The sequence below is a fragment of the Megalobrama amblycephala genome, linkage group LG10 (assembly GCF_018812025.1).
Source record: "Megalobrama amblycephala isolate DHTTF-2021 linkage group LG10, ASM1881202v1, whole genome shotgun sequence".
NCBI lineage: Eukaryota > Metazoa > Chordata > Actinopteri > Cypriniformes > Xenocyprididae > Megalobrama > Megalobrama amblycephala.
This window is the reverse complement of record NC_063053.1, coordinates 13,958,769-13,981,803: the sequence shown is the minus strand read 5'-3', so window position 1 is coordinate 13,981,803 and position 23,035 is coordinate 13,958,769. Positions and strand designations below refer to the sequence as shown.

Here is a 23,035-nt window from a genome sequence, read left to right as displayed (position 1 = left end):
CAAACACATTTTACCAATTCCAATCCACATCAATCTTAATAACTACTATTAATATTGTTTTTAATCATTTATAAGTGATATATAATTGTTCATGAAGGCTGGAAATGAAAAATGCCTTATATTCAGGTGTGCAGAATTATTAGGCAAGTTTTCTTTTACAGGCAAAATGAGCCAAAAAAGAGATTTAACTCAGACTGAAAAGTCAAAAATTATTAAATACTCATGAGAAGGACGCAATACTAATGCAATACTAGAAATTGCAAAGTTAAAGCATGACCAAGGGACAGCAAAATGCTCATTGGGTCAGCGGGGTCAGACAACAACAGGTGGAAAAGAAAAGACACGTTAACAGCAAAATAATTAAGAATTAAGGTGAAGAATTAAGTGTGAAACCATCAGGAACCATTTAGTCTCCAGCGCCACCATTTTCCAGAGCTGCAACCTACCTGGAGTCTCCAGAAGTGCAAGGTGTTAGGATCTCAGAGACTTAGGTTAGCTAAAGAATCCTAAAAAATGACCCGCACTTGATAAGAATCACAAGCTGAAGTGTATAAAATACATGAAGACTGGGTTTTTATAGGCCTCATAAACAGACAGCTTGAGAGTGACTCCTGAAGGACCAGCACCACATCCTCTTGTACCACTGTTTGAAGAATTTATCTTCCAGAATCTGGCAGTAAGTTTTGGAAGATCATTTTTAGTCCATCTCTGCAAGACAGACATTTCAGGATAAGAGATGGACTAAAAGTGAACTCAAACACCTTACTGCCAGATTCTGGATAAATTCTTCAAACAGTGGTACAAGAGGATGTGGTGCTGGTCCATCAGGAGTCATTCTCAAGCTGTCTGTCTATAAGCCCTATTAAAACCCAGTCTTCATGTATTTTATAACACTTCAGCTTGTGATTCTTATCAAGTGCAGGTCATTTTTTAGGATTCTTTAGCTAACCTAAGTCTCTGAGATCCTAACACCTTGCACTTCTGGAGACTCCAGGTAGGTTGCAGCTCTGGAAAATGGTGGCGCTGGAGACTAAAGGGTTCCTGATGGTTTCACACTTAATTCTTCACCTTAATTCTTAATTATTTTGCAGTTAACATGTGTCTTTTCTTTTCCACCTGTTTTTGTCTGACCCCGCTGACCCAATGAGCATTTTGCTGTCCCTTGGTCATGCTTTAACTTTGCAATTTCTAGTATTGCATTAGTATTGCGTCCTTCTCATGAGTATTTAATAATTTTTGACTTTTCAGTCTGAGTTAAATCTCTTTTTTGGCTCATTTTGCCTGTAAAAGAAAACTTGCCTAATAATTCTGCACACCTGAATATAAGGCATTTTTCATTTCCAGCCTTCATGAACAATTATATATCACTTATAAATGATTAAAAACAATATTAATAGTAGTTATTAAGATTGATGTGGATTGGAATTGGTAAAATGTGCTTGGGAAAAAAATATGATCAGAAAATCAACTTGCCTAATAATTCTGCACTCCCTGTACAATAGAGATGGGAGAAAGATTCTCTCTCTAAACGATTCTGGATCCATTCTGAGCTTAGTTTTTAAACCACAGATGTGCGATGGCGCTGTAGAAACTTATTCTGCTTGCTTCCAACTGCACACACACCACTTATAAAATAATCTTTAATAAAGTTCGTAAAGGTTGAAGAAGCGAATTACAAGGGCATTCGTGGCCTTTGTTGCACAGGATGCGCTGTGAGAAACGCATGCTTTGCTTACGCTTGCAGTGTGTTGTCTCGCCCGCTGATATTTTCCTTACAAATAATCTAAGAATACTGCCTCAGTTATGTCGTTATGTCAAATTCAAATGCTGACGTGCTCGCGCGTGCGGCTGTGCGCAATTCCGTTTAAGTGGTTAAATGTACTTGAATCTCAAAATGCTTTTATGATGTGAAATTAATGTAAACACAGTCATCTTAAGGGATCAAATAGACAGGACAAACTACATCTATTTCAAAAGAGATCTGTGCATTAATGTAAATGCAGCTTATTAGATCTCCCGCTCTCTATGATGTCATTATAATAATCAACAGTAAAGCTTAGAAAGAGAGAAATCACAAACGGCTCTTGAAAGGAAAATCTTCAGATACTGAAAACACTTTGTTTTTTGCTTGTAATATGTTTTTTTCCCCCTCATTATTATTTACTAGTTTCCCCCCCGGTTTCACAGACAAGGCTTAAACCTAGTCCCAGACTAAAATAAATGTAAGAGCTGTCTTAATTGAAAGCAACTTGCACCGACATGTCTTAAAATATATCAGTGCCATTGTTTTGTCTCAAGATGCACACCAGTAATGTTTTTTTTTTCTAAGGCACGTTTATAAAAGCTACTTAGATGTCCTAATTAAACTATGGCCTAATCCTGGCTTAATCTAAGCCCTGTCTTATATTAGTATATTTAAAATTTTAAACATGCAGTTTTAATTACATTTTTTCATGTGTAATTATTTTAAAAATTGCTTATAATTGCATATGTAATTAAATAATTAAAGTTTTATCAATAAGAAAAAAAAATATCAAGAATCGCAATATTGGTAAAAATAAATCGCAATTAGATTATTTTCCAAAATCGTTAAGCCCTACCAGTAACCACAACAACAGTGACCAAAGCCTTATCACTTTTGACATGATAAGAGTACAATCGAGGTCATCATCAAAACTTCATTAACCGACAGCAGATTCAGTCTAACACGTGCTATCCAGAGTTTTAACTGTTGCATTCGCGTCTCACATCCTTTACAGCGTCTCGCGCATGACACAGCATTTGAATTGCACATAGAAACACAAAACTGATGGGAGCCGCTCGTGGAGAACAGTGACTGGATCTAACACCTTAAGATGACGCACAGCTCAAATCTTCGTCACTGTGAGTTACCAAAAGTGAAACCACAGACGAAACCCCTACCGAACTCAGTACTTTTGAGGACACTGACCGAATACTACTGAGTACAGTAGTACAGATTCACATTAAATCAATCAGTGTCAAATTTCGGTACCTGTGAAAGCATCTGGGCCTGAAAGGTACATTAGAGAAAGAGAAAGAGAGAGAGACCGTGCGACGTCACCCCAGCAACTTGTTCAAACACAACATAGAGGGCAATGGCTAAACGTTCTGAAGTGCGGTTACATTTCACAAAACTAGATGTAGACTGACACAACACTATTTGCAATATGTCCATAAAAACTTGAAACACGCTTACTCCAGTCCGTATATGATCTATGATCCGCGTTGCAAGCGTTGTTAATCTCATCGCAGCGCTCTGAGTGGAAACCGCTCTCATGCGCGCTCTGCATGTTGTTACACACAAAATATTATCACAGTCATATTTTCAAAGTGTTGTAGTCAAACTCCAGCTCTGACAGCAATGTGGGGAAAATGAAAAACAGTAGTTATGTGTTATTGTGCTGAGGAAACACTCACAGCACGTGTCCGAACACAACGCTGAACCACAGTTGAAAAACACTCTTTCATGACATTTGAATTCTCCGCTGTAATGCGATCTCTTGCATACTACAGTACACACATAACAGTTCATTTTGTGTAGTGTGTAAAATTAATAAATAAAAAAAAAAAAAATGAAATTGAGAGGTTTGGACTTATTTTTTCACTGAAATAAATGTTATTATACAGAGAGTAAAGTCCCGAAAAAAGGTACCACTGGGTACCGGCATCGAATTTAAGGTACCGATACCGGTACCGGTTAAAATATGAACGGTACCCAACCCTACTTAGAAGAGCGGCTTTCTTGCACTGTATGGCGTGACAGACAACTAGTTGTCCAATACGGTTCCGTTTACACAGAATGTGGTTTGAGTTCGGAAAATTTACGGGTGTGAGTTCGGTTATAGAATGCGGTTGTCACTTAAGTAAATAACCATACTGTGTGTGAACGTAACTGTATTAAGGACTCAAATACAGGAATGACAACCGTATTCTGATGCTGTGTTTTCAAGTTGATTTAAAAAAACAAAAAAAACAAAAAAAGGTTACATTTATCTTTTCTGGTTTGCTTTAAAATGGGATAGCAAAAAAAAAAAAAAAAAAAGGAAAAATACGTTCTTCTAACAGAAAAACACCCCCCCAAAAACCTAAGATTTAGCCCATTTAAATACTCAAGCAGCATGAAATTGGTCTCCAAGTTACCATCCCATAATGTTCAGCAGGGGCATGGCTCTTGTAATGGTGTCTCTACGCGTGCAGACTTGTCAGCGCTGGAATGCAGCCACAAAGCCCTGTGCTGCCACAACCTCTTACAGCTGGAGCGGTCACCATAGACACAGCAGGGTCACAGTGAGGTCAGCAGGTTAAAAAACACAAAACCTCACTAACTACATCAAGACACGCAAGGCAAAACACAGTGGCGCTTCCCTCTTGGACCTGAACTCAAAGCGACAACACAAGCAAGGAACGGAGAGAGAAATCGTGTTAAAAAAAAAAAAAAAAATTCCAAGGAGGCGGCGCTCATGCTCAATTCCTCTGAGGTGCTGTAAAAAAGCCAGAGGGCCTGAACCAACACACACATGAAAAATGTCTTGGCATGAGAACAGCATAAAAACGGCTGCGGTCTCCTGCTCTCATGCTTGGTGACCTCCATACTGAGCCACTGTAGGCAACTAATCAGCAAGCTGCCAGCAGGCTGTGCTACAATCAGTATTTTGATACATCGTGACACTTCTCAATAATATACATATATTGTGTCATAATCATATATAGTGCATGTCATCCAGACTAGAGTTATCAAACTCATTTCAGGTTGAGGGCCAGGTAGAGAAAAAAAATTACCAAAATTACTTGGTTAAAAAGTGGTGTGCATGTACACATACTGAATAAAACTTTTTCAGGGTAATGAATTTAGCATCAATCAATGTTCCCTCTAAGCTGCTCGTGTACGTGGCGTTGTACTTTTGAAGTTATTCCCACACAGAACAGACTGCACAGAAGCCTGCTCAAATATGTCCGAGAAAAAAGTTCAAAATGAACCAGAGCTAAATGAACAGTTTTTTTTAACTGCATGCCCATTGATTATGTTTTTTTTTTGTTTTTTTTTAGTATGGACCTAAAAAAAAATCTTCTGTGGAAATGATTAATTCATGACACATTTAATTCAAGAACAGTAGAAATTCATAGTCTCACATACAAAGAACTTCAGAGGCACAATGAAAATGTTCCAAAATATTTTACTGAACAATGTTAACTTGTTTGTCCTTGAGACATTTACAAGCAAAATAGACCAAAATTTCAAAATTCGTTATTTTCGGTTTCGGGCTGAAATCAGTGACTGAAACATACATTTAACGCTGGCACGTTTTGACCGTGTTTACAGTGACCATGTTGACCATGTTTCTACTAGAGTAGAAACAATTCTGTTATTAAAAAGTTGATATTAGGGTTGTGCCGATGGACGATATCATCCATCTTGCGAGTCGACACACTCTCTTCTATAGACTATAGTTAACCTAAAATCTTTGCAGGAATTGCTCTGTAAATTAAATTGAGAATATAACTAATGCATAAATACCGTGTCAGGCATACCCATTGGAAAGCCCGGATGAGTCATTAGTTGGGAAATAAAATAACCCTTTCGCACGCAAGTTTAAAATATTCTGGCGACCGTTATTTAGAACGTATCGCTTTATTGTTTCCATGGTGACGCGTCATTGCTTATGTCACACACCGCAGCGCTGTATGACTGATGATCTGCTTTTATTTCAGTTTTCCTTTTTTATTCAAAATATTCACAAATTTGTTAACTGTAACATGAAATGTCTGATATTCCGATTGTCAAATATGAGCACCTTTATAATGATCGCGTTAGTTGAGCTACACGTTATGGGCGCCGCCATGTTAGTTTGTGCCACAGGTTCTGTTGGATTTACAACATGTGAATTCATCCAATTCTCCCGAAGTAAGCAAGCGGTGAACTGGGGAATAATAGAGTAAACTTTAAAGTTACTTACACAATGTGTATCTGATATGAATAAAACGTGTCCTTTAATTATAAATGGAAAGAATTGTTAATGATGTCGCTTCTACAAACTTTAAATGTATCGTTTTGTTTGTACTTATATGTATTTAAATTAAAAATAATTAAAATTATCCCCTCCCCACCCCCACCCGACGATATCATCGTCCATCGCGATGTTTTACTGTAAACATCGTCAACTACCAATTTAGGGGACATCGCCCAACCCTAGTTGATATAAAAACTGCCTATGTGCAATTTAAATGTTTGTACAACTCAGTTTTAGCTATTTGAATGTTGATTAATAATTAATTATTAAAACTTATTTAACAACTTATTATTTATTGTCGGTTTCAGTTTTTGTCCAAGTGCATCCTGAATTTTTGTTTTCCGTTTTGGCCTAGAATTCGGACACTGAATTTAAAACTTTTAAAAGACCAGCTGGGGCCTACTTTTTATTTGTGCATGTACTCCTAAATAAATTTTACAGTTCAAATCTATTTTTAGTTGCTAATGCGAGTAAAATGCTTGCACTGTTGAGCCCTGAAAGATAAATTGTAGTTTTGTTTTGTTTTTTTTAAAGTCTGCTGCTGGCTAAAAAAGAAAAGGAAGACTGAATGGAAAAGCACTGCAAGCTGACAAACAATGTTAAAAGCAGGGAGGCAGATTGGATGGAGGGATTTGTGACAGACCCCCGGTGTGTGACTCACAACAGGAGGAGAGCCCTTATGTTTCCTTTTGACATCCAGTGCCACCTATTTAATCTTATTTTCTTCAAATGTGGAAAAGAACAGATGATGAATTCAATTGAACACCATTATTCTCCACAGTATAACACCACACTGCCACAACACACACACACACACACTTCAGTGTGGCACACACCTGCTGGCATAAAGGCCAGTACAGACGGACTTCCTACTGAGAGCCAACAGAAGGGGGTGGCGGGAAAAAAAAGCAATCTCTTCCTTGCAGTGCCTGGCCATCAACAATTAGAACAAGAACTTATATCTCAAACAGCCCCACTGGCATATGAAAAATGAATTTGCAGATTTTAAATTTTTTCCAGAGCACAGTACATTACACAAAACTTCAACAAGACTGTGACCTCAGAAGTCTCTGAATAAGCCTGTGTGTTTCTGTATGTTCATCTGCTTACATTATGCATGCAGTGACCTCAACAAAATTAAGCATATGTATGTTTGTTTGGATTGTGCACTTTAATTTGTTTGTGGCAAGGTCTTTCTCTTTTTAAAGTTCAAAACCAAAAGATGGCTAGCTCCTAGGGCTGGTTGACAGCAAAAATAAATAAAAATCTCTATATTTTTCTGTCTTTTGACAACATTCAATACATTTTTTTATTCATTTCTCTGAAATGGATAAAAATAAGATGATTTTCCCTTCAAACGCAGGTACCATCATTAGTTTAATACAATCAAGGCATGCTTTAAAAACACAAACTTTATAAAGCATGCCTTGATTTTTAAAACTAATGATGCTACCTCAATTTGAAAGGAAAATAAAGCTCTAATTATCTTTAATATTTAATTATTCAAGATACCCATAAATATAAAAAATACATACAAATTTCTGGAGTTACAACAGGCCTTCAAGCAAAGGAAACAAGACTTCACCTGTGAGTCACCCAGGCTGATGTATAAATGGTTGGCTACACAAACAGAATGACAGCAGTGTCACACCGCTACCTCCGTGTCATGTCTGTGACAGCTGCACAGACGTCCAACAGTTGGCCTGCAAACACAGATGAACTCAACTGAGAGAAAGAGGGAGTGGCTTTAGGATAGGGAAGGCTTATTTCTAATATAAAAAGGTAGAGAGAAGAGTCCTCTAATTGGAGATTCTAGCCAAGATCTTTAAACAATGGCGCCTCAAAACAGCAAGCGCTAAGGGTTTCGATTTGAGAGAGAAGAGTGCTTGCCAGGACGGCACCCTGCTGGGTAAAAGGAAAGCCAGCAAGCGACTGATCCCACAATAGGCAATAAGAAGTGACAAAAGAACCATTTGGTACCACTGACACTACATGACACTCCAATATGGAGGATTAATGTTTTGATGGTCCATGCATCCAAAGCCTTCCTTCATCCCGAACAATGGAGATTTTGTCCTAGTATGGTCTCAAAAAGACATGCTAGTTCAAATGTGTCCATTCAAAAGACATGCACAATATTTTCACATAGCAATAAGCTTCACAATCTAAATGAAATCTTAGACACAAGTATGATGAATTCTCAACTTTTTATAAAAGCCATGAATTCTGCTACAGCCTGGTTGAGTGAGTACATTAAGTTAAACAACTCCTTAGACAATCCTATACGTTCACTATCCTATATACGGGTCATTGACGAATAAGGTTTTTAAAAGTGTAAAAAAAAAAACATAATGGAGATTTAATTCATTTTGAAGTTTTATTAAGTGTTAATGAGATGATGTGGTTTTTATAATCAATGAACACTCATTTTGTCATATTTTACAAGATGGACAAAATGTCACCAAAAAAATCGGTTTAACCAAAATTTCGGTTTTACCGAATGACGCTTTTGGTTATACTGAATAACGATATATTTTTAAACGATGCTAACAGGCTGATATCTAGCTAGCTAAAAGGACAATCAAACATTTTATATTTAGTACAAGTTTTTAAAATATTACAAGGCCTTTGGACAAAAAAAATGACCCGTCACGTCATTGACCCATACATTATATGTATAGAAAACCCACCTGAGACTGAATTTCTCACAATTAAAGATGTACATCGTGGGCTGTGAAATGAAGAGACTCCGGAAGAACATGAGTTTCCATAGTTAAATGGTCAGGAGCAGCAACCTATTAAAACAAGAGACGCTTCTTAGTGACGTTTGATCTTCGGTCACTATATAAATGACAAAGAATTTTTGTAGTTTTCTTGTATTGTTTCTTCCAAACAGTGTTGTACTTAGCATGCAACATTTGTTCTAGCTACCTGTCCTGGAAATTGCCACTTATGTGATAAGAGCACAAGCTAAGAACATGAATGCAACTTCTGTCACTGAAGACTTGAATAATTGTGTCAAGTTTTCTGGGTAAGCATTGTTAAATTAATTAAAAAAACAAACAAACAAACAAATATGTAACTCAAGAAAAAAAGTTGAATACAATTACTTTAGAAAAAATTAGAATTTTGTAATTATTTTTTATGGCATTTCGGAGGCATTAGGCACTCATTTTGTTTTTGTTTTCAAATCAACATGTAGCAATCAATTTCATTTCAAAGAAGTGAATCTTTTCAGGTTTGGCAAAGGATTGTAGAAAGGAAACAGCCCAAGCTAACCACAGTGACAAGACTTGTGTCTAATAGTGCAAAAACAAAACATCATGCTCAATTAAATCCTATGCTTTGTGATTTTTTTTTTTTTTAATTTGTCAAACTTTTAGCACATTGAATTATTGTCATAATTGGCTCTTGGAACATTTTCAAAGCACCTGGCAAAACCCTGTTTGTGGTAGAGTGTAAACAAAATGCATGCCACATAATGCCAACAATTACTCACTCGTCAAGTGCAATTAAAACGTGGGTTTAAGGGATTAATAATCATGATCTTAATTAATCCAAATAAAGCAGGTTACATCTGATGATCAAACAGCATAACTAGACCATCAATGAAATATTAAAGAGGTGTGATGCAAATCCTCCAAATCCCTGGAAAATAAAGACAAGTTTCATGAAGACAACGTAGCACAGAAAACAAGAATTTTTCTTATTGTCATTCTCCACAACCTTGAATCTGCAATAATACAGTGCTCATTAATACAAGAGCTCATTAAACTTGGAAATGTATGCTTCAACTCTCAACATCAGAGAACAGCAGTCTCTACAGGTGCACAATCTGTAAATGTAAATCATGCCAAAAAAGCCCCGAGTCTGAATTGTGGTCCCCGCTCACCTCACTATCTTTCACACATACACACAAATTAGACTCTGTTCAATGAGCACTCTGTATTTCTATAGGAGCCCAGCAAGTCCCATTTGTTTACATGGCACTAATTAAGTGTGCTTAAATGGAGGAGCAAAAGTGCCAACAATGAGTCCCTGTGTTGGGAATGAGGGAACATCTCAGGTTCTGTTCGTCAGTCCTACATAACACATCACAGCTATTATAAAAACATGAGAGCTAAAAATGACCGTTGTGAACAATTCATTGGTAGGGTTAAATTGAGGAAGATGCTCTACTTAAGCAATAACAGGATTGTCTGGCAAGTCCAGAATGATACATCTTCTACAAGATATACCAGTCTGGTCAGTCCGCCCTCTGTCGTGCCTCGAGTCAACTCCAAACCGTACCGTGCAATCAGATTCGTTTATTTCAGTGACGCAAACAGCGTCACTCTAGTGCAGCGAAAGTCCCTTCAATATCAACATACATGGCGCACGTGAGACCCGAGAGTTTGTTCTATTCAGCCGTGAATTCAGTTTTAAATGACCAAAAACACATTAAGTCATTAAAACCCCAGCAGCTGACAGCACTAGAAGCTTTTATTTTAAAAGAAGACGTTTTCACGTTGCTTCCCACTGGCTTTGGGAAAAGCTTAATATATCAGTTAGCTCCGCTCGTTGCTTTGCTAATGTCATATCCGCCCTTCTCTGATTGGTTTACTCCGCTTCCTGTTTGCTCGGATTTGCTCCGCCCTAGAAATCGAATTGATTCAATGGCGACACAGCGGTGCAGCGGTGAGGCTGGATTTTCCAGGCAAATAACAGGATTATAATGAATCATCCAGATTATTAAGGGAAATAAGTGGGAACATTTGGTTATTTAGTTATAGCATAAAACCTAAAATCATGAGAGGATGCAATCTTGTTCCACTATACTGGGGTAAGTTTATCCATGCTGTCATCTGATTTTTGCAGAATGTTAAAGGTGCCCTAGAACTTTTTTTTAAAAGATGTAATATAAGTCTAAGGTGTCCCCTGAATGGGTCTGTGAAGTTTCAGCTCAAAATACCCCATAGATTTTTTTTTATTCAGTTTTTTAACTGCCTACTTTGGGGCATAATTAGAAATGAGCCGATTCAGGGTGTGTGGCCCTTTAAATCTCGTGCTCCACGCCCCAAGAGCTCGCGCTTGCCTTAAACAACATAAAAAAAAGTTCAAACAGCTAATATAACCCTCAAAATGGATCTTTACAAAGTGTTCGTCATGCAGCATGTCTAATTGTGTAAGTACAGTGTTTATTTTGATGTTTACATTGAATGAGTTTGAGGCTATGCTCCGTGGCTAACAGCTAATGCTACACTGTTGGAGAGATTTATAAAGAATGAAGTTGTGTTTATGCATTATACAGACTGCAAGTGTTTAAAAATGAAAATAGCGACGGCTCTTGTCTCTGTGAATACAGTAAGAAACGATGGTAACTTTAACCACATTTAACAGTACATTAGCAACATGCTAACGAAACATTTAGAAAGACAATTTACAAATATCACTAAAAATATCATGTTATCATGAATCATGTCAGTTATTATTGCTCCATCTGCCATTTTTTTGCTATTGTCCTTGCTTGCTTACCTAGTCTGAAGATTCAGCTGTGCACATCCAGATGTTCTGCCCTTGTCTAATGCCTTTCATAATGTTGGGAACATGGGCTGGCATATGCATATATTGGGGGCGTACACCCAGACTGTTACATAACAGTCGGTGTTATGTTAAGATTCGCCTGTTCTTCGGAGGTCTTTTAAACAAATGAGATTTATATAAGGAGGAGGAAACAATGGAGTTTGAGACTCACTGTATGTCTTTTCCATGTACTGAACTCTTGTTATTTAACTATGCCGAGGTAAATTCAATTTTTGAATCTAGGGCACCTTTAAATATGAGATATAATTTTTAATTAATACTTAATACTTGAATTTCAGCAAGGATGCATTCAATGTTCCCCCTTTACACCAAAACAGTGTTGTCAAAAGTACCGACCGCGATACCAAGTCGGTACTGAAATTTTAATAATGTGAACTGAGCGCTGTTGAGCAGATTTGTAAACACCTGATTGGCAATTGTGTTCACACGCTCATCAGATATGTCTGTGACTGGCTTCAATGATCAACGCTTCAAAAACATGTTGTAAATGGACATCAATGACGCTCCTCACCGAGCACTTACACAGATACACATGGGAGTGTTTGAAAGTAGAGCTCTCAAATGGTTCCACTCCCAAACACTTCCATGGTACTTTCAAACGCTCCCGTGCGTTGATCATTGTAGCCAATCAGACATATCTGATGAGTGCATGAACACAAAGTCCAATCAGTTGTTTACGAATCCGCTCATCAGCGCTCATAGAATCAAATGTTTTCAAATTTCAGTACCGACTTGTATCACGGTCAGTACTTCTGATAACACTACATCAAGGATCTCACTTTAATTTTTTACTTTCAAATAAAAGCAATACCATACAAATGTAAATGAATTACTATTAACTAATAACTGTGTCCATAAATAGACATATAACATGTAATATCCAACATAAAATTAATTCACAGAACACTATTTATTATCTTATGTATAAAAAAAAATAAAAATAAATTAACTTTGCCTCAAAACCATTCAGATGGAAAAACCTGATAAAAAGTCCAGATTAACAAGCGTATAAACATTCAATAAGTGGGAGAAAAACTAAAGATGGGGAAGAAACATCTTGTTTTCCAAACATCATGTTATTCCAAAGACAAAAAAAAAAAAAAATACAACTTACTCCGCCTCTGACTTATCTGTTCAGCTGACATTAACAAGCTCTTTCATTTTTTCAACCTCTAACCATATACAGGCCACTTTTAACAATCATTTCGCAGTGGATAAAAATCAAGTCTTGCTACCATTTTTTCTGAAAAGTGTCACATTACGCAAGTAAAATGCATTACGAGTGCCATTTCTGGTAAACTTTATCAAGCTGAGCAGTAAAGGGAACAATACATCTGTCCTCTTTATCTTTTTATAGCACAAAAACTTTAATCATGTCAAGACTGTTTATAGCGGACAGAGCAAAGGTTTCATTTTTGAATGATAAGGATCTTAAACAGTCAAACATGGTACGAGTGCTTCACTTCATTTGCAATGCAACAGAAGTTGAGCAGTTAATTCTGCCAGGAGGCATTGAGACAGTATCTTGTCATTGGCTAAAAGCATTTCTCATCTCATCCATCTGCCAACTGGAATTTCTGCTCGTGTTTGGTGATAATCCAAGCAAGAAGCAGAACTCCTTCCAAATGATATCCATGCGAGGCACAAAATACAATCGTATTACCAAAAGACTATAAGCAGGGCATGAGTCGACATTGGCTTAAATACCAAAACAGACGAAAAGGGAAATGAAAAACCTGCGGCGTCTAAATTACGCACGCAGCGTGAAGGGACACAAAAACGGTGGAGGATTTTCTCAGAGGAGTGGCTAATTCTTGCACACAAATGCTTGTTTTTGTGCTTCTGATGGCAGTGTAATAAAACATGCATGCAGCTCAACAGAGAAGAAGAGGCCAGTAAACAGAGAAGCTCATCACGCTTCTCTCCCTCCTGTGGAGTGCTGTGAGGGAGAAAGAGAGCGAGACGGAGAGAGAGCATAAGTGGGAGAGCGAGCTGTGACTGCTTGTTGCAGATCCTGCTGTTTATCCGGCAGCCTGCCTCCACACTGCGCTCATTCAGTCTGAAACAAAGCCCGATCAGCCGAGAGGCTCCGCTAGGACACGCACTATAAAACAGGAACACCAGAGAAAAGAACAGAGATGGACATAGAAAGCAAAGGACAGAAAGGACTACAGGACAGAGAAAAAGATCGAGACACTGTACCTAAACAGCTCTGAAAGAAACAAGCAGTGAAAACGAAAGAAAAACCACATGCAACATTCTCAAAAATGTTTCAACAGCAAGTACACTGAGTCACTCAGTCACACTGAGTCATGCCAGCTAAAGCGAGTGTGTTTGCTCGGCCCAAACACCTGAGGTAGTATGGAAGTCTCAGGGGATGTGCGCCGTCATTGGCTATGGAAGGACCTCCAAACTGCCATATATTTTATGTGAAAAGAATATATGACGTTATTTGACAACAACATGGGGCACTAATAGATTACCAGTACACTAAACCGCCCTATGTGGCCAATATGGCTTAATTTTAATTTTAATAGAGCAAATAAACAACAAATAAATTTGCTTATCCACAACCGGTATTGGCCAATTTTCTCTCTCTCTCTCTTTTGTTTTTTAATAAATCAGATGGTCATAATGTGATCAGTCAGGGCTGCAATCCAAGGAAGCCTGTCAAGTAAAATAATACAAATTTCTGTGAAGACATCAAATGTCTTTTGTCATGTATGAAGAATGTTTTGCGTTTTTGAATTGTATGGCAATTCTTAATTCAATTAACTGTGTCCATACAAATAATTACACTTTGGGGGGCATGAGTGCTCCTAAACAAATTAACACTGAGCCCTGTATCAAAGATTTAGGAATATGACAACAGAGTTTACAAGCAGTCTGTCTTTAATGAGGCTAAATGAGGTCAACAGATGTATTCTCACATTCCTGAGAACAGCAACTGAAAAAACTGTTAAAAAGACTGACAGTAATCCAAGGGTTTACAGTCGTCTGTGTGTGTTCTGCAAGCCATTACCATTCAAAAGTCTCTTGGTCTTAAAGAGGTAAGCCACCTGTTCTTAATGCACATGTTCCCTTGACATTCCGTCAAATCCCAAATGATGAAATAGGCAGTTCCTTTATGTGCAGACAATGAGTATGAATTTTTCTCAGGGATTTTAAGCAAGTCCATTACAGCTCAAAGCCAGACTGGAAAATAAAACTGCTCAACTTCACTTTTTTTTAAAACTAGCAATCAAAACTAAACCAGGCCATCCTGTTTACTGTGTGGGACTAGCTGCGATTCCTTCAAAATATCTAAAGTGTGTTCTAGGGATGTGTCACGATTTTCGAATATTCGATTAGTTGATTTAATTATAGAATATCGAATAGGTTGTGCGATTGTCGTCTTAAAAAAATCCTCATGTTTTCAATGGTGACAAGTTCATGTAACCAGAGGGTGGCGCGCTGCCAATAACGCACCTGAAAAGCTGTCAATCAACTCTTAGACAACAGCAGAACATAGACAAGCGTGGCGGTGGCATATAACAGAGACGTTAAAATCAATGTTCACATGACACACGTGCCGTTATTCAGGCTGTTCACAATGATATAATGCATTTGGGCAGCCTAAAATCAATATGGCTTGAGGTATGCTTGCTGCGATAGTATGTGTTGCCTGTGTTCAGGAAAAACATCGGTATCATCACTTGTCACCACTCTCAAATTGGCGCTAATTTGAAAGTGAAAGTAAAATCCCCTCAGTCATTCATGGTGCGTGTCCACTATAAGGTGCCGGACTGGACAAAAGCGAGGCGAATGCTGCGAGCGAGCGAGCGACACTGATAGTCCACTGGCAGAGAGCGAGCGTTTTCAGTTTATTCCTACGGAAGCTCAACGTAGGAATTAATTGAAAACGCTCGCTATGCTTCGCACCGTTATGAATGGCCGTACGGATTTTACGTACTTATATTAACGAACATATTAATATGTTTTAGCACATTACAATCATTATATGGTTTGAGTTAAGACAGCATATTCTTCAATGAATTAAACAGTTTATCAATATCATACAGATTGAAAGCGTGAATGGTTTCTCTCCCTCTCTCTGTTTGTGTGGGGGAGGGGTGCGATTTTCGAATAATAATCGAATAATTCCCAGCGATTTTCGAATATTATTTTTGCTTGAAATGCCCATCCCTAGTGTGTTCCAAAAGTCGCATACAGTGATTGAAGCTTGTAGTTAAAGGTGCTAAAGAGGATCTTTTCGTCAACTGAGAAACCAAAGACTGTTACTGAGTTTTTGAAATGAGCGCATGCGTAAGAACAACCCCCCTCCTCCACAACTCATTTCGAGGGAACGCCTCCCAAAACTCGTGCACGAGTATTGGAACACGAGTGTTTACCACCGGCATTCGCTGTGTCGTGTTAGTGGATTCATTATGTCGGACTCACCGCAGGTAACTCATAATCTGCAGTTGTTACTCCTGTCTTCTGACAAAAACATTGCATGCGGCGCCTGTAGAGTGTGGAAAGTTACTGGAGCGCGCAGCCACGCACGCCTCGCACAAGGAACGTAATGGCAGTGATTGACAAGCCAGAGGGCCAATACGATCATCAATACGATCATCGCGTAAACGATTGGCTGATGTTTTTAAGGCCCTACCTCGTGCACAGATGATGTATATTAATATTATTCCTTTCAGTGCACCTAATAAATAGTCTTTTATCAGTTAGTAAAGACAGTTTCAAGTAATATTGCAAAAATGTATAAAACAAAACATCCTCTTTAGCACCTTTAAGTGTCATAAAACTCCATTTCAGCAGAGGTTACCACCTCTCTACAGTGTGTGCATAATTATTAAGTTAATATTCTGATCATATTTTTTTTTCCAAGCACATTTTACCAACTCTAAACCACATCAATATTAATAACTACTATTAATTTTGTATTTAATAATTTATAAGTGAAATATAATTGTTCATGAAGGCTGGGAGTGAAAAAGCCTTATAATTATTAAGCAGGTTATCTTTTACAGATAAATTGAGCCAAAAAGAGATTTAGCTCAGACTGAAAAGTCAAAAATTATTAAATGCCAATGAGAAGGTTGCAATACTAATGCAATACTAGAAATTGCAAAGTTAAGGCATGACCATTGGACAGTAAAACGCTCATTGGGTCAGCAGGGTCAGACAAAACCAGGTGGAGAAGAAAAGACACATGTTAACGGCAAAATAATTAAGAATTAAGGTGAAGAATTAAGTGTCCATCAGGAACCCTTTAGTCTCCAGCGCCACCATTTTCCAGTCTACAGAAGTGCAAGGTGTCAGGTTCTAAGAGACTTTTAGGTAAAGGTTAGGTAAAGAATCCTAAAAAATGACGCCCACTTAATAAGAATCACATACTGAAGTGTAGTAAAATACATGAAGATTTTTGTATAGGCTTTATAGACAGACAGACAGATTGAGACCAACTCTTGAAGGACCAGTACCACATCCTCTTGTACCACTGTTTGAAGAATTTATCTTCCAGAATCTGGCTGTAAGTTTTGGAAGATCATTTTTAATCCATCTCTGCAAGACAGACTTTTCAGGATAGGAGATGGACTAAAAATGAAAAGAAAATTGAAATATATGCTTGGCAAAAAAAATATGATCAGAATATCAACTTGCAAAATAATTATGCATGCATTGTTGCATAATTTAAAAAAAAAAATGGACTGAAAGCCCTATGGCTTTGTCAGCATCACCACGCAAACAGTACAAACACATACTTGCAACAAACCACACTAAGGCACAAAAATCAGATTTTTTGCTCACATCTGACACAGATCGGAATTAGTTGCACACAAAAAACTGCACGAGATCCAATTTTTTCGCATCCCATCTGAGCCACTTCCAAATGTGGTTTTAATCAGATACATATCCGATCTCTGGACATGCGACCTACGTCTAAACACGCATATCCGATTCCCCTTGGAAATCCAAGCCACTACACGGTGAGGGCGACACATTTGCTCACTAAAAGGTAGCTTTTATGTTGTATTATGAAGTAGACGTGCCTGTGTGCACTCACACTAAACATTCACAGCTTTATTATTGAGGTGGAAACTTTATAGGCTATGCCTAGGTCTACATCTTTTCCTAGAAAGAAACTGCACGTACGCACGCACGCACGATAATCAATAATTTTGACCCATACAATGTATTGTTGGCTGGTTTTGTGGTCCAGGGTCATATATATGTAATCTTACCTGCTACTTTATTTCACTTCAGAATTATAGATCTGACGAACGTAGATAAAATAAATGCAAATTACCTTTATTTTCCAGTCTATATTCGTTCAGTCAGATTTCGCGCTGCAAAACATCCATGACACTGACAATAACACTGAAAAAAAATAAAAAATAAAATCTCAAAACTAAATCAACCACTTTTTACTTAATATTAGGGCTGCACAATATATCGTTTTAGCATGTCAGCTTAGACATTCAAGCGATTATAAACCATTTGCTTATGGCATATGTGAACAAACAATTGAGAAAGAAAATGGATGTGTATCATTATATTGGATCAGTGTGTTCAGTTTTAAAGTGACAGCAGCCTAATATTCCTGCTGCTGTCCGTCATTAATCTTAAATAAAAAAAACAAAATACAAAGAGAAAATCACTTTTGAAGCTTTAACAAATATCAATATTAATAAATACAGTGAATACTGTCATTTTACATTTGATTATTGAATTTCTGTACCTTACTGTTAGACATACCTGAAAAAAAATTCATTTTCTATTTCATTTATCCACACAAAATCACCCCAATCATTCTACAATGATTAATTCTTTCCAAATAGAGCTATTCAGGTCATCTTGTGGAACTGTTTTCATATTGCAGAAAAACAAAATATTGTCAGTTTTTTCCCGATACTGTGCAGCTCTACTTAAAGTGAAAAATGATTCATTGTGGCACTCAACCCTTTTTCCCTCTAAGGTCCTCAAGAGTCCAGGAGATTATTCCCTACAGACCCTCACATCTCCCATTTTCTATTTTTACTAGAATGATGACAGAAGTGCTTAAAAAAAAAAAAAAAACAGTTTATCATGATTGGCAAGTCAAAGTCAGAACATTTTTATTAAATTATAGAAAAGTACTTTCAAAAACACAACATTTCTGAAATTAGTTAGCTAACCATTTAATATAACCTAAAAAAATGTAGTGCTCAACAAAATTTCCTTTTCTCATTTGCAGAAAATTACATAGGCAGATGCAACAGTCAAATTGTCTTGGGATGACTAAGGCATGACCAAGTTGTACAGAAAAATGATCTTTAATATCTGATGCAACATTTAATGGTGTCATTACAGAGATTACAAATTCCCTCCACTGCCATTATGCCTTTGAGAAAAGCAATTAACCTAAGATTGCTCCAGGTGGACTGTCCCTGCAATTGTTGCTCTGCATGTCACTTTGGAAAACTAGCATTTTCTAAACAAAGCAAATAGCTATTACTTTATAGTGTTACTGACTGCTTTTCCATCCTTGTCAACAGTGGAAGTGAGAAAAAGTTTAAGGGGGCATTCACACAGGACATGTTCTTACATTTCCTCTGCATTTTCTTGTAATTGCTGCAAAAAAAATGTACTAAATGTTTAGGATGCTGTGTCAGCTTCAGATTTAAAAATTAAAGGGGTCCTATTATGCAAAATTCACTTTTGCATGGTGTTTGGCTACAAATGTGTTGGCAGTGTGTGTACACAACCACCCTATAATGATAAAAATCCAACCAGTCCTTTTTTTTAATCCCCAGAAATTATAAGCAGTGTCTCAGAACAAGCCGTTTCCAGATCCCTGGCAGTGTGATGTCACATTAGCCACAGGCCCCGCCCATGAATGTTGACAGACAGTGCCATTTTAACATAGACCCGCCCTAAGTGAGTTCACAGCCAGTTTACACAGATCCCCATTGCTGCACTGACGAGAATGTCTCACAAGCATTTTAGGTGTTCTGTAGCTGGATGGATTAATCCACATAGCTCTCTCCATTTACTCCCTAAATCTGAGCCGCTGAAGACGAGGTGGATTCATTTTGTTTGAAAAAAATGCTCCCTCAATTCTACCAAAATTTGTTTATGTCTGTGCAAATAATTTCAAACCGGACTTCTTTGTGAACGATTGTCAATACAAAGGGACAATACAAAACAGTTAAAGTTGTCCAAATGAAGTCCTTAGCAATGCATATCCAATCACAAAAATACATTTATGATACATTTACAAAATATCTTCATGGAACATGGTCTTAATATCCTAATGATTTTTGGCATAAAAGAAAAATCGATAAATATGACCCATACAATGTATTGTTGGCTATTGCTACAAATATACCCATGCGACTTATGACTGGTTTTGTGGTCCAGTGTCATATATATGTAATCTTACCTGCTACTTTATTTCACTTCAGAATTATAGATCTGACGACCGTAGATAAAATAAATGCAAATGACCTTTATTTTCCAGTCTAGTGTTGTCACGGTACCAAAATTCCAGTAGTCGGTACCGATACCATGAAAATTTTACGGTTCTCGGTACCAATTTCGGTACCACAGTAAAATCTATTGGAACTATTTTACTATTTTATATAGCCTATTTTAAAAACATTAAATATGATTTGGAGTGTGTGTGTTTGTGTGTGTATATATAGGCTACCTCAATGAAATAAATTTTGAAATCTAAAAAAAAAAAAAAAAAATTTAAATGCTCAAACATCCATTGTGTACTGTTGAAAAAAAAAATCAGCATATGCTGGTAAGGTAGGTTTTGAAGCTGTATGCTGGTCAAATGCTGGTCCTAAACTGGTCCATACTTAGTCCTAAGCTGGTCCTGGACCAGCATAAACCAGCTCAAACCAGCATACCAGCTTCAAAACCTACTTTACTAGCATATGCTCGTTTTTTCAACAGGGGTAACAGACGTGCGTGTTTATTTTAGCTATTCCGTCAGAGAAACAACACACTACACAAAGACGCGTACCGTTATTACTTTGATATAGCCGCTTTGCGCTTTGAGAGGGATGTGGGACACGAGCAGGAAAGAGACCATTTCTCTTTAATAATATCTTTGTTATCTCCTGATGTTACAAGCAACTGACACTTGTTGTAAAAGGTCTGAAGAGCGTGTTTTATCCTCCGCAGGGGCAAGACATTGGCTATGTTTGATTTAGCGCTGCCAGAGAAAACGAAAGTAAAAATCACTGGTGTGTGAAACGCGATATATACAAATAAACTTGACGCGCCTTATAAAGTCTAAATAACAAGCACATACTCTGTTAAATAGAAACTGACGTGCAAGCACAAAGGTTTCTGTCCTACGGTGTTTTTTCTACTTTACCACAGTAAATAATGCGAATAGCCTATAATAGGCCTAAATGCGAACGAAAGAAACGTTATAATCCCCTGCGTGAGTGAAGATTTGGGAAAAGAAACAGATTCCATGTTCAGTGGAATAACTAATGGAATATTGTTAAATTCTCTGCTAATCAGGTGACCAGATCGCGATTCGGAAAACAGAATACGAAGCTTAAATGTATGGACTCACGCACCTCTCTTATTCGGCATTAACCAAAATGTTTCCATGGCTGCGATGTCACATTTAATTGCTAACCTATTATTTCTTCTGTAAACAAAGCTTTGTGCTTCACTCGTGTCATATTCAAGTAAATACTAGCACAGCCCTATCAGTGGGTACCGAATATATCCGGATTCTCGGTACTACCGGTACTACAGAAATGCTGGTATCGTCACATTTTCAAAATTTCAGTAACCGACTTGGTACCGAAGTACCAGTACTTTTGACAACACTATTCCAGTCTATATCCGTTCAGTCAGATTTCGTGCTGCAAAACATCCATGACACTGACAGCTGTTAACTTATCCATTCTGGCAGGTAATCATGGCCACCTGACGTGAAAACAAAAAAGAATCAAAAGGGACACTACAAAACAGAGGTTGTGCTTAAAAGTTGTTACTCAAGGATAGATCACTAAACTGTTTGTGATCCAGCTTACTGTCTCCAGAGTCATACTGGATACGGCAGTAATGAAAGTGAGAGCACTTTATTACAGTTCATCGGAGTTGATTTACGGATATAAAATTTACCAGTTTATTAAGCACCACCCGAAAAGGTCTTTATATATTTATTTACTGTTAGTTGTAATGAGTGTTTCTGTGTACTTCGCTGTGTAAGTTGATGATAATGCAAGGGAGAGAGAGAGAGAGTTTATGGATAATATTTTAATGCACACTTGCACTGTTTTATTAAGCTCTTACAGTGATTTTATAGAGTAAAAACGGACGCTTCGTCTTTTGTGTGAAGTACAATAAATGTCATAAAACTCTTCGGTAAAGTCGAACGGGTCCGGTACAACAGGAATATTGAAAATATTGTCTTAGTATTATTGTCTATAAGAAAATATTGTCGTCTTGTTTTTATCCACTATATTAGTACAAACTAATATAATGGATAAAAACAAGAAGACAAGACAAATTATAACCGTAATTGAACTAAACTATACCTGTTATATCTCCATGCAGCATATATTCACAGTTTCTGACATTATAGTGCAGGGGTCATCAACTATAGGGCCAGAATTTTTCTCTGCAGACACTGTAAGGGCCAGATACTCGTAATATAAAATAAAATTCGAATTGTATCCTAATATGTTATTATTTGATATACTAATTCTAATTCCAAATTTATTTTATTTTTTACATATTACCTGTACTGCAGCAAGCCACCAGGGGGCGATAGCGATATTTTAGGCTTCATATTTGTGAGGCTGTCAAGCTGTCCATCACTGTCACGCAATTGTGCGCTAATCCCAGGCAAGGAAAATTTTGACATTTGTGAAAAAATGAGCACGTGAAACAATAAAAGATGTTCAATGAGAGAACGCGTTTATCGTCATTCTTGACTGAAGGCAGGCTACGGCACAAGCTACTTTTCAGAAGGGTTTTTTTTTTTCGTTAGATTTAAAAATAAACAAATATGGAACGGACCCGAATATTCAAATATTCGTTCGGTGGGTTGGTATTCGATTTGAAAATTTGACATTCGAATATTTTTTATTTTTATTTTTTGCACACCTGGGATCCCCCGCGAAACGATTCTCATTCCCCCTTGAATAAGGCCGGCGACACACTGGCTGCGTGAGCGTCTCAGCTGCGTGGCGTGTCCGTTTTTATTTCGGCTCCCATATTTAACAGGTTGGAGTTTGCACACTGAGACACGCGTCTCAGGCGCGCTCGAGCCACGCGGAAAACGCGTGCATGCTAGAAATAGAACCAACGCGTGTTCCAGCAACGGGAGTGTTCAGAACAGCGGAGTTTGTATGGACCGAAGTGCATGTCTGAGCTTGTGTTTTGTTGCTTTGACACTGTGGAAAATA

At 37.5% G+C, this 23,035-nt stretch overlaps 1 protein-coding gene and 1 long non-coding RNA gene across 8 annotated transcripts in view; one reads left to right on the top strand and one right to left on the bottom strand.

Moving 5' to 3' along the window:
• The window catches only part of ndst2a (N-deacetylase/N-sulfotransferase (heparan glucosaminyl) 2a), a 123,387-nt gene that overhangs the window by 89,069 nt on the left and 11,283 nt on the right, over window positions 1–23,035 (bottom strand). For 2 of the 7 annotated variants that reach the window (XM_048204675.1, XM_048204681.1), the window contains exons 2-3: window positions 17,917–17,987; window positions 8,720–8,824 (exon numbers count right to left, since the gene is read on the bottom strand). The exons of 2 other annotated variants lie outside the window; for them this stretch is intronic. The gene's annotated coding sequence lies outside the window, so the exon portion shown is untranslated. Of the gene's footprint in view, window positions 1–7,614; window positions 7,733–8,719; window positions 8,825–17,916; window positions 17,988–23,035 lie in introns of all 7 variants that reach the window. 3 more of the 7 variants (XM_048204674.1, XM_048204680.1, XM_048204676.1) reach the window with 2 other exon arrangements.
• The window catches only part of LOC125276816, a 29,383-nt gene that overhangs the window by 2,526 nt on the left and 3,822 nt on the right, over window positions 1–23,035 (top strand). The window lies entirely within an intron of this gene.